The 13,448-nt window shown below is 52.0% G+C and overlaps 1 protein-coding gene across 4 annotated transcripts in view; it reads left to right on the forward strand.

The window, feature by feature from the left end:
- TDRD12 (tudor domain containing 12) overlaps positions 1-13,448 on the forward strand; it is a 3,388,409-nt gene that overhangs the window by 2,522,754 nt on the left and 852,207 nt on the right. The gene's annotated exons all lie outside the window — the stretch shown is intronic.

Genomic DNA, 13,448 nt, shown 5'->3' on the forward strand with positions numbered 1-13,448 from the left:
GCTAAGATGCTAGCCAGTACTTTATAATCTACGTTCAACAGTACCAATGGGCGATATGAGCCTAGTGGGATCTCTGTCCGGCTTCAGGAGAGTGACCAGGGTGGCCTAACAAGTGGCTCTCGGTAATTAGGACATTTGTAGTGCCTCCTCAAATACCTGTCCGCCTTCAGGAGAGTGACCAGGGTGGCCTAACAAGTGGCTCTCGGTAATTAGGACATTTGTAGTGCCTCCTCAAATACCTGTCCGCCTTCAGGAGAGTGACCAGGGTGGCCTAACAAGTGGCTCTCGGTAATTAGGACATTTGTAGTGCCTCCTCAAATACCTGCAATAAATTAGGGGCTAAAAGGTCCGCATAGGTTTTATAGATCTCATTTGGGAAGCCATCCGGGCCCCGGCTCCTTCCCTGATGCCAAGGATCTGATAGCGCCCTGAATTTTCTCAACTGATATAGGTGCATCAAGTTCAGCACGCTTATCGGGAGTAAGCTGTGGGAAGGAAAGCTTATCCAAGAAATCGGCTATGTCATCATCCGTTGCCACCTTGGCTGATTGATATAACAAGATTAAATAGAGCACCAGATTATTATGTATTTCATGTTGGGTGTAATGTAATTCCCCCATGCAAATAGGGACCCCGACTTATCGGCCAGGGCGTCTGTTCTGGCAGAATGTGCAGCATTACTAAGACAGTGCAGCCTCTCCGGTAATTTTGTGTGTTGTTCCCTCACTGACAATTCCGGGTGTAAGAGGAGTCAGAGACCGAATTTGTCTCCAGCGACAACAATGTTCTTTCTAGATCAGAGTTTTTGTTCCACCTGTTTCCGCATACCACCCCCAGACCCATGCAGCCACATCTAAGCGTTGCTTAAAGGCATCCCACTCCATAAGGACCTACTCCACCGTGCCGGCCTTCTGTGTAAAGTAATTCTCTACTGTGGTGCGGAGGGAGGCACGGAAGGACTGATTCTCTAACATAGAAGGCTGCAGGTGCCAGAACAGAGGAGTATGGCCATGTGTGTCCCAGGTCAGGTCAATGTAGTGGGGGTTATGATCCTAGTGAGTTCTACCCACTGCGCTTCGCCCTGATATTGGACCTGCTGGCTTGTCTAATCAGAGCCCATCCAGGAATAAGTGGTTTGGAGACAATGAAGGATGCCTTAGAAATAAATGGATCTCTCTTTATGTGGATGACATCCTACTTTACATAACTAACCCCAATGAGACCCTCCCACTAATACTGCAACTGTTTCAAGAATTCGGTGAACATGCAGGTACAGTATAAACTGGGACAAATCAGATTTTTTTACCTGTGGGAGGTGCCATTGACTCGTGCACAATACCAGTTCATCTTCCTGTAACTAAGGAAGGATTTAAATACCTGGGATTGTTAATTTTCACTGACAAAATGGACTGCCTGCAGAATTACGTCAAGCAGATTATTGTAGAATTCCAAGAGGACGTAGCCAGATGGCGGCGGCTCCCTTTGACGTTGATGGGTAGAGCAGCCATGTATAAAATGACCACTCTCCCTAAGCTACTCTATATCCTACAGAACACATATCACAGAGTCCCTGAAGCAATTTTCAATATAATTAACAATGAACTCCGTACACTATTATGGAATGGGGTCACCCAAAAGTGGTGCTACAGACATTACAACTCACCCAGTATAATGAAGGGATTGCACTCCCAGACATACAGTCCTATTACAGGACCGGGCACCTCATTGTAATCAACGAATGGAGACATGCAACAGGTGACCACCCAACGTGTGCTCTGGAAAGACTCCAGATCCAGAAACACACTTATCTCCACTATATCAATGGAGGCTCAGTAACTCTGGGCCCGCTGCCCGCCACAAAGAGATCAATTGAGGCATGGAAGGGAGCAGAGAGACAAATGCGATGGGACAAAAAGCTTACAAGGGCGACAACACGTTGGGAGGGTAAAAGACTGCCCGAATTATCCAGACTGCGGGGCTTAAAGAAATGGGACATGGTTGCAATTTCCACTGCGAGCAACATCTTACAAAGTGGCGACCTAATTCCCTTCTCCACACTGGAAGCTGAATATCAACTCACACATTCACAAAAATACAAATACCTTCCAATTGCAGCACGCATGGAGAGCGGAGAAAATAGACACAGCGGACATCCCCGAGTATGCACCACTTGAGGGTAGGTTGCTACAGGAGGAAATACCTTCCAAGGCAGTCTCCTGGACATATACAACTTTAATCAATAACATTCCCGATAAGCTGACGTCTCTGCGGTCCAAATGGGAACATTAGAGGAACTTGACTGGGAAGGGGCCCTGATGCAAGAAAGAGAAGTGGCAATTAAGCTAAGACTAATACAATATAAAATCTTCCACAGGGTCTACTTTGATAGGGCCTGAGAACACGCCTTGGGGAGAGCTGAGACGCCCAACTGCCTACGCTGTAATACAGAACGAGGTACATACATACATACACTATGGGTGTGCCAACATGTCCAGAGCTATTGGGCCCGGATAATAAAAGACTAGAAGTGCAGATCCCTATGGACCCTAAATATATACTCCTGGGAATATCCACGAAGATAGACCTTCCCAGATACAAACTTTTATTATGTGATCTAGGGCTGATAGGTGCCAAAAGGGACATTGCCAGGATATTGAGACCCTTGCATGTTCCCATGCTAAAGCAGTGGAGAGCTGGTATGGACCTATACATCTGCGGCCAGAGGCTTCCCCAAAAAGTTTACGAAGATATGGGCTCCATGCGAGCTTCTATGGCCTGGAAATAGAAGGGATGGGAACCAATAACATGCACCCACCCACACAATAAAATGCAGTCCGTGACTTCCACTGCCCGATACATGCATCTTAACCGGAAGGAGCCGCGGCTAGGGGTGGGGGAGGGTTAAGGGAAGGGGGAAGTGATTCCTGGAACTTTGTTTTGTATCCCGGTTTCCTGGTAAAGAATACTAAATGTATTGATGCAAAATTGACTGTGTACAATGATTCTCTTACTAATGTAATGACTGAAGTTTTCGTGTGGTTTAACAATGAAAATAAAAACATGAACCTGTTTAAACCTATTCATCAATTTCAACATGAACCTATGTAAAGCTCTTGAGGCTCTGTTTGTGCTGTAAAACAATGCTAATAACTAAATATTCTCTTCTCATTTAAATGCCGAGAAATCAGATGCCCAAACAGTTGTTAAAGATGAAGATTAGAACAAGAATAAAGAACAATAGGCTTAATAGGTATTCTTATGATTTTAGTCTGTGCTCTCCACCTTTCACAACACCAATTTAATCATTTCCCGTGCATATGGCATCCTCAAACTTTGTATGGTGGAAAAAAACAAGTGAGAACCGAATGAGAGTGTCTTGGAAATACATTTTTCATACTCAGAGGGCGACACACTCTGAGAAACTTCTAAACGTTATAAAGAAATCTTGCTCTTGAGAAACCTTTTTGACCGTGTCTGCAGCTGAAGGCCCTTTCCAGTCATCTGTGTAAAAGGAAGGAGAACAAGGTCAAAAAGCATTAGAATCACCTTGAAAAATCTTTTACTCTGTATAGTCACCACATTTTACATCTGTTAGTGCCTAGTATGATCATAATGCTGACAAAATGGTTTGGCATTTGAATGAAGCCTTTCTAGGGAAATACATATAAAAGGGACCCCTTGGAAAACGAACTGCTAGTGCCAGGACGCCAGAGGAATACGGCGGACTTTCCCTTTCTTTGCTGACACCTTGTGGATTTCTTCACGACTCGCCGGACCCGCTTCGCGGGTCCCGCAGCGCGTCGCCTGCCAGGAGGCAGATCCAGTGACCACAGGAGGAGTGCGGGGACAGGCGAGTAACCAGCGGGGCTGCGAGCATAGGCAGGGGACTCCAGCGTCCAGGAGCCCCTGCGCGCCCAATCACCATCACCTGGGCTGCTCTCCCCGCTGGCCACGCCCCCCCGCCAACAGTGGTTAAAACCTGATCTCACCTTGTGCCTGTGGGACCCCTTGGAAAACGAACTGCTAGTGCCAGGACGCCAGAGGAATACGGCGGACTTTCCCTTTCTTTGCTGACACCTTGTGGATTTCTTCACGACTCGCCGGACCCGCTTCGCGGGTCCCGCAGCGCGTCGCCTGCCAGGAGGCAGATCCAGTGACCACAGGAGGAGTGCGGGGACAGGCGAGTAACCAGCGGGGCTGCGAGCATAGGCAGGGGACTCCAGCGTCCAGGAGCCCCTGCGCGCCCAATCACCATCACCTGGGCTGCTCTCCCCGCTGGCCACGCCCCCCCGCCAACAGTGGTTAAAACCTGATCTCACCTTGTGCCTGTGGGACCCCTTGGAAAACGAACTGCTAGTGCCAGGACGCCAGAGGAATACGGCGGACTTTCCCTTTCTTTGCTGACACCTTGTGGATTTCTTCACGACTCGCCGGACCCGCTTCGCGTCGCCTGCCAGGAGGCAGATCCAGTGACCACAGGAGGAGTGCGGGGACAGGCGAGTAACCAGCGGGGCTGCGAGCATAGGCAGGGGACTCCAGCGTCCAGGAGCCCCTGCGCGCCCAATCACCATCACCTGGGCTGCTCTCCCCGCTGGCCACGCCCCCCCGCCAACAGTGGTTAAAACCTGATCTCACCTTGTGCCTGTGGGACCCCTTGGAAAACGAACTGCTAGTGCCAGGACGCCAGAGGAATACGGCGGACTTTCCCTTTCTTTGCTGACACCTTGTGGATTTCTTCACGACTCGCCGGACCCGCTTCGCGGGTCCCGCAGCGCGTCGCCTGCCAGGAGGCAGATCCAGTGACCACAGGAGGAGTGCGGGGACAGGCGAGTAACCAGCGGGGCTGCGAGCATAGGCAGGGGACTCCAGCGTCCAGGAGCCCCTGCGCGCCCAATCACCATCACCTGGGCTGCTCTCCCCGCTGGCCACGCCCCCCCGCCAACAGTGGTTAAAACCTGATCTCACCTTGTGCCTGTGGGACCCCTTGGAAAACGAACTGCTAGTGCCAGGACGCCAGAGGAATACGGCGGACTTTCCCTTTCTTTGCTGACACCTTGTGGATTTCTTCACGACTCGCCGGACCCGCTTCGCGGGTCCCGCAGCGCGTCGCCTGCCAGGAGGCAGATCCAGTGACCACAGGAGGAGTGCGGGGACAGGCGAGTAACCAGCGGGGCTGCGAGCATAGGCAGGGGACTCCAGCGTCCAGGAGCCCCTGCGCGCCCAATCACCATCACCTGGGCTGCTCTCCCCGCTGGCCACGCCCCCCCGCCAACAGTGGTTAAAACCTGATCTCACCTTGTGCCTGTGGGACCCCTTGGAAAACGAACTGCTAGTGCCAGGACGCCAGAGGAATACGGCGGACTTTCCCTTTCTTTGCTGACACCTTGTGGATTTCTTCACGACTCGCCGGACCCGCTTCGCGGGTCCCGCAGCGCGTCGCCTGCCAGGAGGCAGATCCAGTGACCACAGGAGGAGTGCGGGGACAGGCGAGTAACCAGCGGGGCTGCGAGCATAGGCAGGGGACTCCAGCGTCCAGGAGCCCCTGCGCGCCCAATCACCATCACCTGGGCTGCTCTCCCCGCTGGCCACGCCCCCCCGCCAACAGTGGTTAAAACCTGATCTCACCTTGTGCCTGTGGGACCCCTTGGAAAACGAACTGCTAGTGCCAGGACGCCAGAGGAATACGGCGGACTTTCCCTTTCTTTGCTGACACCTTGTGGATTTCTTCACGACTCGCCGGACCCGCTTCGCGGGTCCCGCTTCGCGTCGCCTGCCAGGAGGCAGATCCAGTGACCACAGGAGGAGTGCGGGGACAGGCGAGTAACCAGCGGGGCTGCGAGCATAGGCAGGGGACTCCAGCGTCCAGGAGCCCCTGCGCGCCCAATCACCATCACCTGGGCTGCTCTCCCCGCTGGCCACGCCCCCCCGCCAACAGTGGTTAAAACCTGATCTCACCTTGTGCCTGTGGGACCCCTTGGAAAACGAACTGCTAGTGCCAGGACGCCAGAGGAATACGGCGGACTTTCCCTTTCTTTGCTGACACCTTGTGGATTTCTTCACGACTCGCCGGACCCGCTTCGCGGGTCCCGCAGCGCGTCGCCTGCCAGGAGGCAGATCCAGTGACCACAGGAGGAGTGCGGGGACAGGCGAGTAACCAGCGGGGCTGCGAGCATAGGCAGGGGACTCCAGCGTCCAGGAGCCCCTGCGCGCCCAATCACCATCACCTGGGCTGCTCTCCCCGCTGGCCACGCCCCCCCGCCAACAGTGGTTAAAACCTGATCTCACCTTGTGCCTGTGGGACCCCTTGGAAAACGAACTGCTAGTGCCAGGACGCCAGAGGAATACGGCGGACTTTCCCTTTCTTTGCTGACACCTTGTGGATTTCTTCACGACTCGCCGGACCCGCTTCGCGGGTCCCGCAGCGCGTCGCCTGCCAGGAGGCAGATCCAGTGACCACAGGAGGAGTGCGGGGACAGGCGAGTAACCAGCGGGGCTGCGAGCATAGGCAGGGGACTCCAGCGTCCAGGAGCCCCTGCGCGCCCAATCACCATCACCTGGGCTGCTCTCCCCGCTGGCCACGCCCCCCCGCCAACAGTGGTTAAAACCTGATCTCACCTTGTGCCTGTGGGACCCCTTGGAAAACGAACTGCTAGTGCCAGGACGCCAGAGGAATACGGCGGACTTTCCCTTTCTTTGCTGACACCTTGTGGATTTCTTCACGACTCGCCGGACCCGCTTCGTGGGTCCCGCAGCGCGTCGCCTGCCAGGAGGCAGATCCAGTGACCACAGGAGGAGTGCGGGGACAGGCGAGTAACCAGCGGGGCTGCGAGCATAGGCAGGGGACTCCAGCGTCCAGGAGCCCCTGCGCGCCCAATCACCATCACCTGGGCTGCTCTCCCCGCTGGCCACGCCCCCCCGCCAACAGTGGTTAAAACCTGATCTCACCTTGTGCCTGTGGGACCCCTTGGAAAACGAACTGCTAGTGCCAGGACGCCAGAGGAATACGGCGGACTTTCCCTTTCTTTGCTGACACCTTGTGGATTTCTTCACGACTCGCCGGACCCGCTTCGCGGGTCCCGCAGCGCGTCGCCTGCCAGGAGGCAGATCCAGTGACCACAGGAGGAGTGCGGGGACAGGCGAGTAACCAGCGGGGCTGCGAGCATAGGCAGGGGACTCCAGCGTCCAGGAGCCCCTGCGCGCCCAATCACCATCACCTGGGCTGCTCTCCCCGCTGGCCACGCCCCCCCGCCAACAGTGGTTAAAACCTGATCTCACCTTGTGCCTGTGGGACCCCTTGGAAAACGAACTGCTAGTGCCAGGACGCCAGAGGAATACGGCGGACTTTCCCTTTCTTTGCTGACACCTTGTGGATTTCTTCACGACTCGCCGGACCCGCTTCGCGGGTCCCACAGCGCGTCGCCTGCCAGGAGGCAGATCCAGTGACCACAGGAGGAGTGCGGGGACAGGCGAGTAACCAGCGGGGCTGCGAGCATAGGCAGGGGACTCCAGCGTCCAGGAGCCCCTGCGCGCCCAATCACCATCACCTGGGCTGCTCTCCCCGCTGGCCACGCCCCCCCGCCAACAGTGGTTAAAACCTGATCTCACCTTGTGCCTGTGGGACCCCTTGGAAAACGAACTGCTAGTGCCAGGACGCCAGAGGAATACGGCGGACTTTCCCTTTCTTTGCTGACACCTTGTGGATTTCTTCACGACTCGCCGGACCCGCTTCGCGGGTCCCGCAGCGCGTCGCCTGCCAGGAGGCAGATCCAGTGACCACAGGAGGAGTGCGGGGACAGGCGAGTAACCAGCGGGGCTGCGAGCATAGGCAGGGGACTCCAGCGTCCAGGAGCCCCTGCGCGCCCAATCACCATCACCTGGGCTGCTCTCCCCGCTGGCCACGCCCCCCCGCCAACAGTGGTTAAAACCTGATCTCACCTTGTGCCTGTGGGACCCCTTGGAAAACGAACTGCTAGTGCCAGGACGCCAGAGGAATACGGCGGACTTTCCCTTTCTTTGCTGACACCTTGTGGATTTCTTCACGACTCGCCGGACCCGCTTCGCGTCGCCTGCCAGGAGGCAGATCCAGTGACCACAGGAGGAGTGCGGGGACAGGCGAGTAACCAGCGGGGCTGCGAGCATAGGCAGGGGACTCCAGCGTCCAGGAGCCCCTGCGCGCCCAATCACCATCACCTGGGCTGCTCTCCCCGCTGGCCACGCCCCCCCGCCAACAGTGGTTAAAACCTGATCTCACCTTGTGCCTGTGGGACCCCTTGGAAAACGAACTGCTAGTGCCAGGACGCCAGAGGAATACGGCGGACTTTCCCTTTCTTTGCTGACACCTTGTGGATTTCTTCACGACTCGCCGGACCCGCTTCGCGGGTCCCGCAGCGCGTCGCCTGCCAGGAGGCAGATCCAGTGACCACAGGAGGAGTGCGGGGACAGGCGAGTAACCAGCGGGGCTGCGAGCATAGGCAGGGGACTCCAGCGTCCAGGAGCCCCTGCGCGCCCAATCACCATCACCTGGGCTGCTCTCCCCGCTGGCCACGCCCCCCGCCTATCACGCAGTAGCCAAGTTTTAAGGAGACTAGTAGCCCCGCTTCGCGTGAGTGAGCGGGAGCGACCGGGAGAAGCCCGGGACAAGGGCGGGACCGTCTGTGGCCGTCCGGGGCCGAAGGAGGCCGGGCTGGGCCACCACCCCTGGTCATTGTGACACTCCATCTACCATAGTAAGTGACATAGTTTCCCTTGTATTGTTTCGTTACTATTATGGCAACTGCTGTAAATACAAGTCCTGTAACCAGCCACTTGGTCTCTTCCCACGGAGTCTGGCCCCTTGGCCATTGGTCCTCTAGATAAATTCTTTTTTAATCGCTCACTGGCATTAGATAAAGAACTAACTTTGGCAGAGAAGCGTGCCGAGCGTAGGCTTTCCATTGAAATACTCAAGAACTCCACGGACAAGTTCCCAAATATAGTCTATCCCACTCTGGTAACCCCTCTATCATCAGTGAGCATTCCGGTTACAAACAGAGACTCTGAAGCCCCGGGAGATAAAACTACTAAGACTGTCGTAGCAGATTTAAATAATATCAGTGGTAGTATATCTCACCCACTATTGCATACTGATGTGGGTCCTCATGTTGTATCGGCTAATTCCAAAACTGGGGCTAAAAGGAAATGTCCAGCTTCTGTTAAAAAGTGTATGAAAATGGTCCGACCACCACCAAAAATCAGGAAGTTACATAAACTTGTCAACATTGGGAATCCAGTTAAAGAACCAGTACAAAGAACAGGATGTGTAACATCAACTATTCCTACTTCTCAGGATATCCAAGACAAAGTGGACAATTCTTGTTCTGTTCCAAAAGCATCAAGTAATGTTAATGATGTACTATTCGCAAATGTGCTTCCAGAATTGGAAAAAATGTTTAGACTGGTACTTATTCCCATTGAGGATAGAATTGCAAAACTCACAGATAGGTTAAACCACTTTGAGCAAGCAACTTTAGATAATTTCTATTCTACTAAATCCCTGATTAAAACGAGTAGGTTGGAAATAAGCTCAAATCCTCAGGTTGTAAACAACCCCCACACACAGGACAAGGGTAGAAATCCTAGAAATGGCTCACCTTTACCTTCTAAACAAAATAAACCCCCAGCTAAAGTCACCGCAAAACCCTTAGTTAGGGTTGAGAAAGCGAATACGGGCTCTGAATCATCGCAGTCGAATTCAACACATCCCGTACAGTCCTCATTACCCCAGCCACAAAACCAACCGGTCGTTGTAAACGTTGTGGTTACTTCGTGCCAACAAGTGGGTAAAGTACCAACACCTGTAAACACAACTACCAATACACGTATACCTCCTAACACCACGGGGGTAGGAAACAGGGTCAGTGTTAACCAGTCGGCTGTTAAAGCCACAACTGCGCCCCTAGCAAATAATAAACAGGTGCAGAAACCAGCCCCCCAACCTCCTCCCCAAGTTCCCAAACCTATCCCAACGCCCTTGCAAAAGCCACCTCATAGAAAACCCCCGATCAATCTTACTCCAGACTCCTTCCCCTATGTGGCAGTTCTCATCAATGTACCATCTTTACCCCCAGGGCAGAGAGAAAATTTCCAGATGCTTAAAAATAAGACCATGCACTGGTTAAAGGAAAATCGTCCTCTGCCGGGTGACATTGATGGGTTAATAATAGGGGCAAGAAGAATAGACTGGATGGGTTATACACCAAAAACCCTGGGGGGGGACTGTATAGTGGTTAATTTTCAAGATCCTAGGGTGGTGGGGTGGATAACAAGGCAAGGATGGGGAACAAATAAGGGCGGTATTGGTATTGTGGACCTCACCTTTTTTTACCCCAGATCAACAAGTGTAACTACAAGTCTACTCAACGAGCCCATAGTCCCCCCAATGGCGCTACGGCCAGTGATTTCTTTACCACCTCCCCATGTTAGCTTTAATTATACCCCACATACACACAATAATCCCCATGTAGGATGGCAGGACTCAGGGTGGGGGTATTGACATACTGGTATTGACAACGTGGGTGGAATTACAAAAGAAGTAGAGGCGCCAGGTGATGTCTGTGGTAATATTATTGCTACAGACATTATGGAGAATAGCACTGAGGCCGGGTGTGTGACCGACGAAGGTGGTTCTAGACTAGGAACATTAAATTCAAATATCGTACACCCTGTAATGGATGATTTAGCTGTGGCCACAGTAGATGACCCAGAAAGGCTGGCCAGCCTAATGGGAATATCGATGTCATCCCATGAATCTCCACTTGTCAAAGCCAGGGATGGGTCAAATGTAGATACTGGCACCTTTTTGTCTTGGAATGTCGCCGGATTGGCTAGCAAGTTGGACTCCCAACTTTGGGTGGATTTTATAAGTGGTTTTGACATCTGTTGTTTTCAAGAAACCTGGGCTTGTGATCCACTCTTTTGCTTAGGTTACTTGAATTACTATATACCTGCCACAAAAGGGGGAAGAGGGAGGCCAAAGGGTGGCCTAACTGTGTGGGTTAGACAGGGTTTGCACATTGATATAAAAATCCTAGACCTGGGAAATAGTGATTTACAAGCCCTTAGAATCTCTGTTGTAAATGGTCCACCAATAGATTTATACAATGTCTATGTGAGAGGTGGTAAAGTAACAAATTCATCTACAATCGAGTTGTTGTCCGACGTTATGGAGGTCAATTCCCAGGGTAATGTAAAGATAATTGCTGGGGACCTAAACAGGACTTTTGAACCCTTGACTTGTACAAACGTCCTCATCGAGTGTGAAGAGGACAATCTATGGGGAGTACCTTCTTTAAACTTACTACCTGTGAAGCAATGGACTAAAGAGATTCTCCTATTAAATGGAATATGTTCGGAATACGGTCTAAGAGCCCTCAATGGTAGGACACCTGGTGATAAGGAGGGCAGTTTTACCTTTGACAATGGTATTAACAGGAGCAGAATCGATTATATACTGTGTAGTCTCCAGCTGTGGAATGGGGTTGTTGACATGGCAATCAGGCCCCGGGTTGAAAGTGATCACAACCCCCTATGTGTGTCACACAAGTGGTGGAATACAGGTTCAGGAAATCCTAATGAGACACATGACGAAACTCCTCTGTTAAGCAATGATGAGCGAAGGTTAAAATGGCCCAAGGTGCTAGCAAATGAAGTCACTATGACATATATAACTAACAAGGTAGATTGTGCAATTTCTGCGATCGAAGCAGTAGCCCTAGTGGCTCCTGGGGACAACGTTATCACAGAAATCCACAATAAGTTATTCTCCGCTTTAAGACCATGTTTTTTCATAAAGCAAAGAAAAGGGAAGAAAACTAAAGAAGTGGGTAGGTGGTTCGATAACCATTGTAGAGCAGCACGTCTAGATTTGGGGCATGCGATAAGGAACAGGGATCGTGCCTCAGTGATAAAGAATAGGAAATTGTACAAAGCAGCCATTTATCGTGCAAAAAAGAAATGGGACGAAGATCACTGGGCCCAACTAAAAGAAGCCTCTGATAATAAAGACCCAATGTTATTTTGGAAAATTATCAAGTGGGGTAGTGGTGCGGGCCCAGCAAAACCCGACAATAATGTATCAGTGGAATCCTGGGTTGATTATTTTGGGCCCCAGTATGCGGAAAGTAATAAGTCTGTGACAGCTGATGAAATAACACCGGTCTACGCAATCGAAGATCTTTTTTTCCTTAGTGAAGTAGTAATTGCCATTAGTTCTGCAAAATGCGGGAGGGCGCCAGGCCCAGATGGTATCCCCCCTGATATTTTTAAATATGATGTGGCCAGATGGGCGAGATACATCCTGCTTGTAGCAAATGCTCTAGCAAAGGGGGCAGTGGTTCCAGATACCTGGAAATGTGCAACCATTATCCCCATCCACAAGAAGGGCGACCGCTCATTGCCTGCTAATTACAGGCCTATAAGCTTAATAGCCACCGTGCAGAAAATAGTCGGGAGAATGGTAACCAACCAGCTAATGGACTGGGTAGAAGATAACAGCGCCCTCTCACCATACCAGGCGGGATTTAGGCGTGCTACTAGTACCATCGACCAGGTCTTTCGCTTCACTATATTGCGGTGGAAGACCGTTGAGCTGGGGAGGGGCAGCCTGTATGTCGCGTTTGTTGATCTGCGGGCTGCGTTCGATCTAGTCCCCAGGTACAAACTATGGTCGGTGCTCCAAAAGTTGGGGATTCTTGCAGAACTGCTAACTTTAATCATGCGACTGCACGAATCCAATTTTGCCAGAGTCCAATGGGGAGGAAGTAGCGAGACAACGGTGGACTTTCCTGTTGAAAGGGGTGTTAGGCAGGGATGTTCCATGGCCCCTCTGCTTTTCTCGTTATTCATTAACGGGATAGTCGAGAGAATGTTGAGGGCTAGTGTTGACGCCCCATCGTTAGCGGACACCAGGGTCCCGATCCTGATGTTCGCTGACGACACTCTTATTCTGTCTAAGACTCCTATGGGGCTGCAACGTGCATTAAGCATTTTTGATGCTTTTTGCTTGGAGCACGGGCTTGAGGTAAATGTAGGAAAAACTAAACTAATGGCCTTCTCTGCTGGACGCAGAAGCTATCCTAAAATTACCCTAAATAACAGCAGGCTCGATATAGTCAATGAATTTACATATTTGGGAGTGCAGATTGCGGGGGGGACTGGCTGGACGCATCACGTGAACAAAGTAGTCCTAAAGCACCAGCAGCTATCGGGTGTCCTAAGGGGGGAACACCGTAAATCAAAAACAAAACCTATAAAACCCGCCCTGACGGTGTATGACGCGAAGGTTCTGGGTGCTACCTTATACGGCGCTGAACTATGGGCTTGGAATGGTCTGACGGCTCTTCAGACCTCCGAGAACAAGTTCATGCGTGGAATTACAGGACTTCCACAGAGCACCCCCCTAATCCCATTGT

Source organism: Lissotriton helveticus, chromosome 12 (assembly GCF_964261635.1).
Source record: "Lissotriton helveticus chromosome 12, aLisHel1.1, whole genome shotgun sequence".
Lineage (NCBI taxonomy): Eukaryota > Metazoa > Chordata > Amphibia > Caudata > Salamandridae > Lissotriton > Lissotriton helveticus.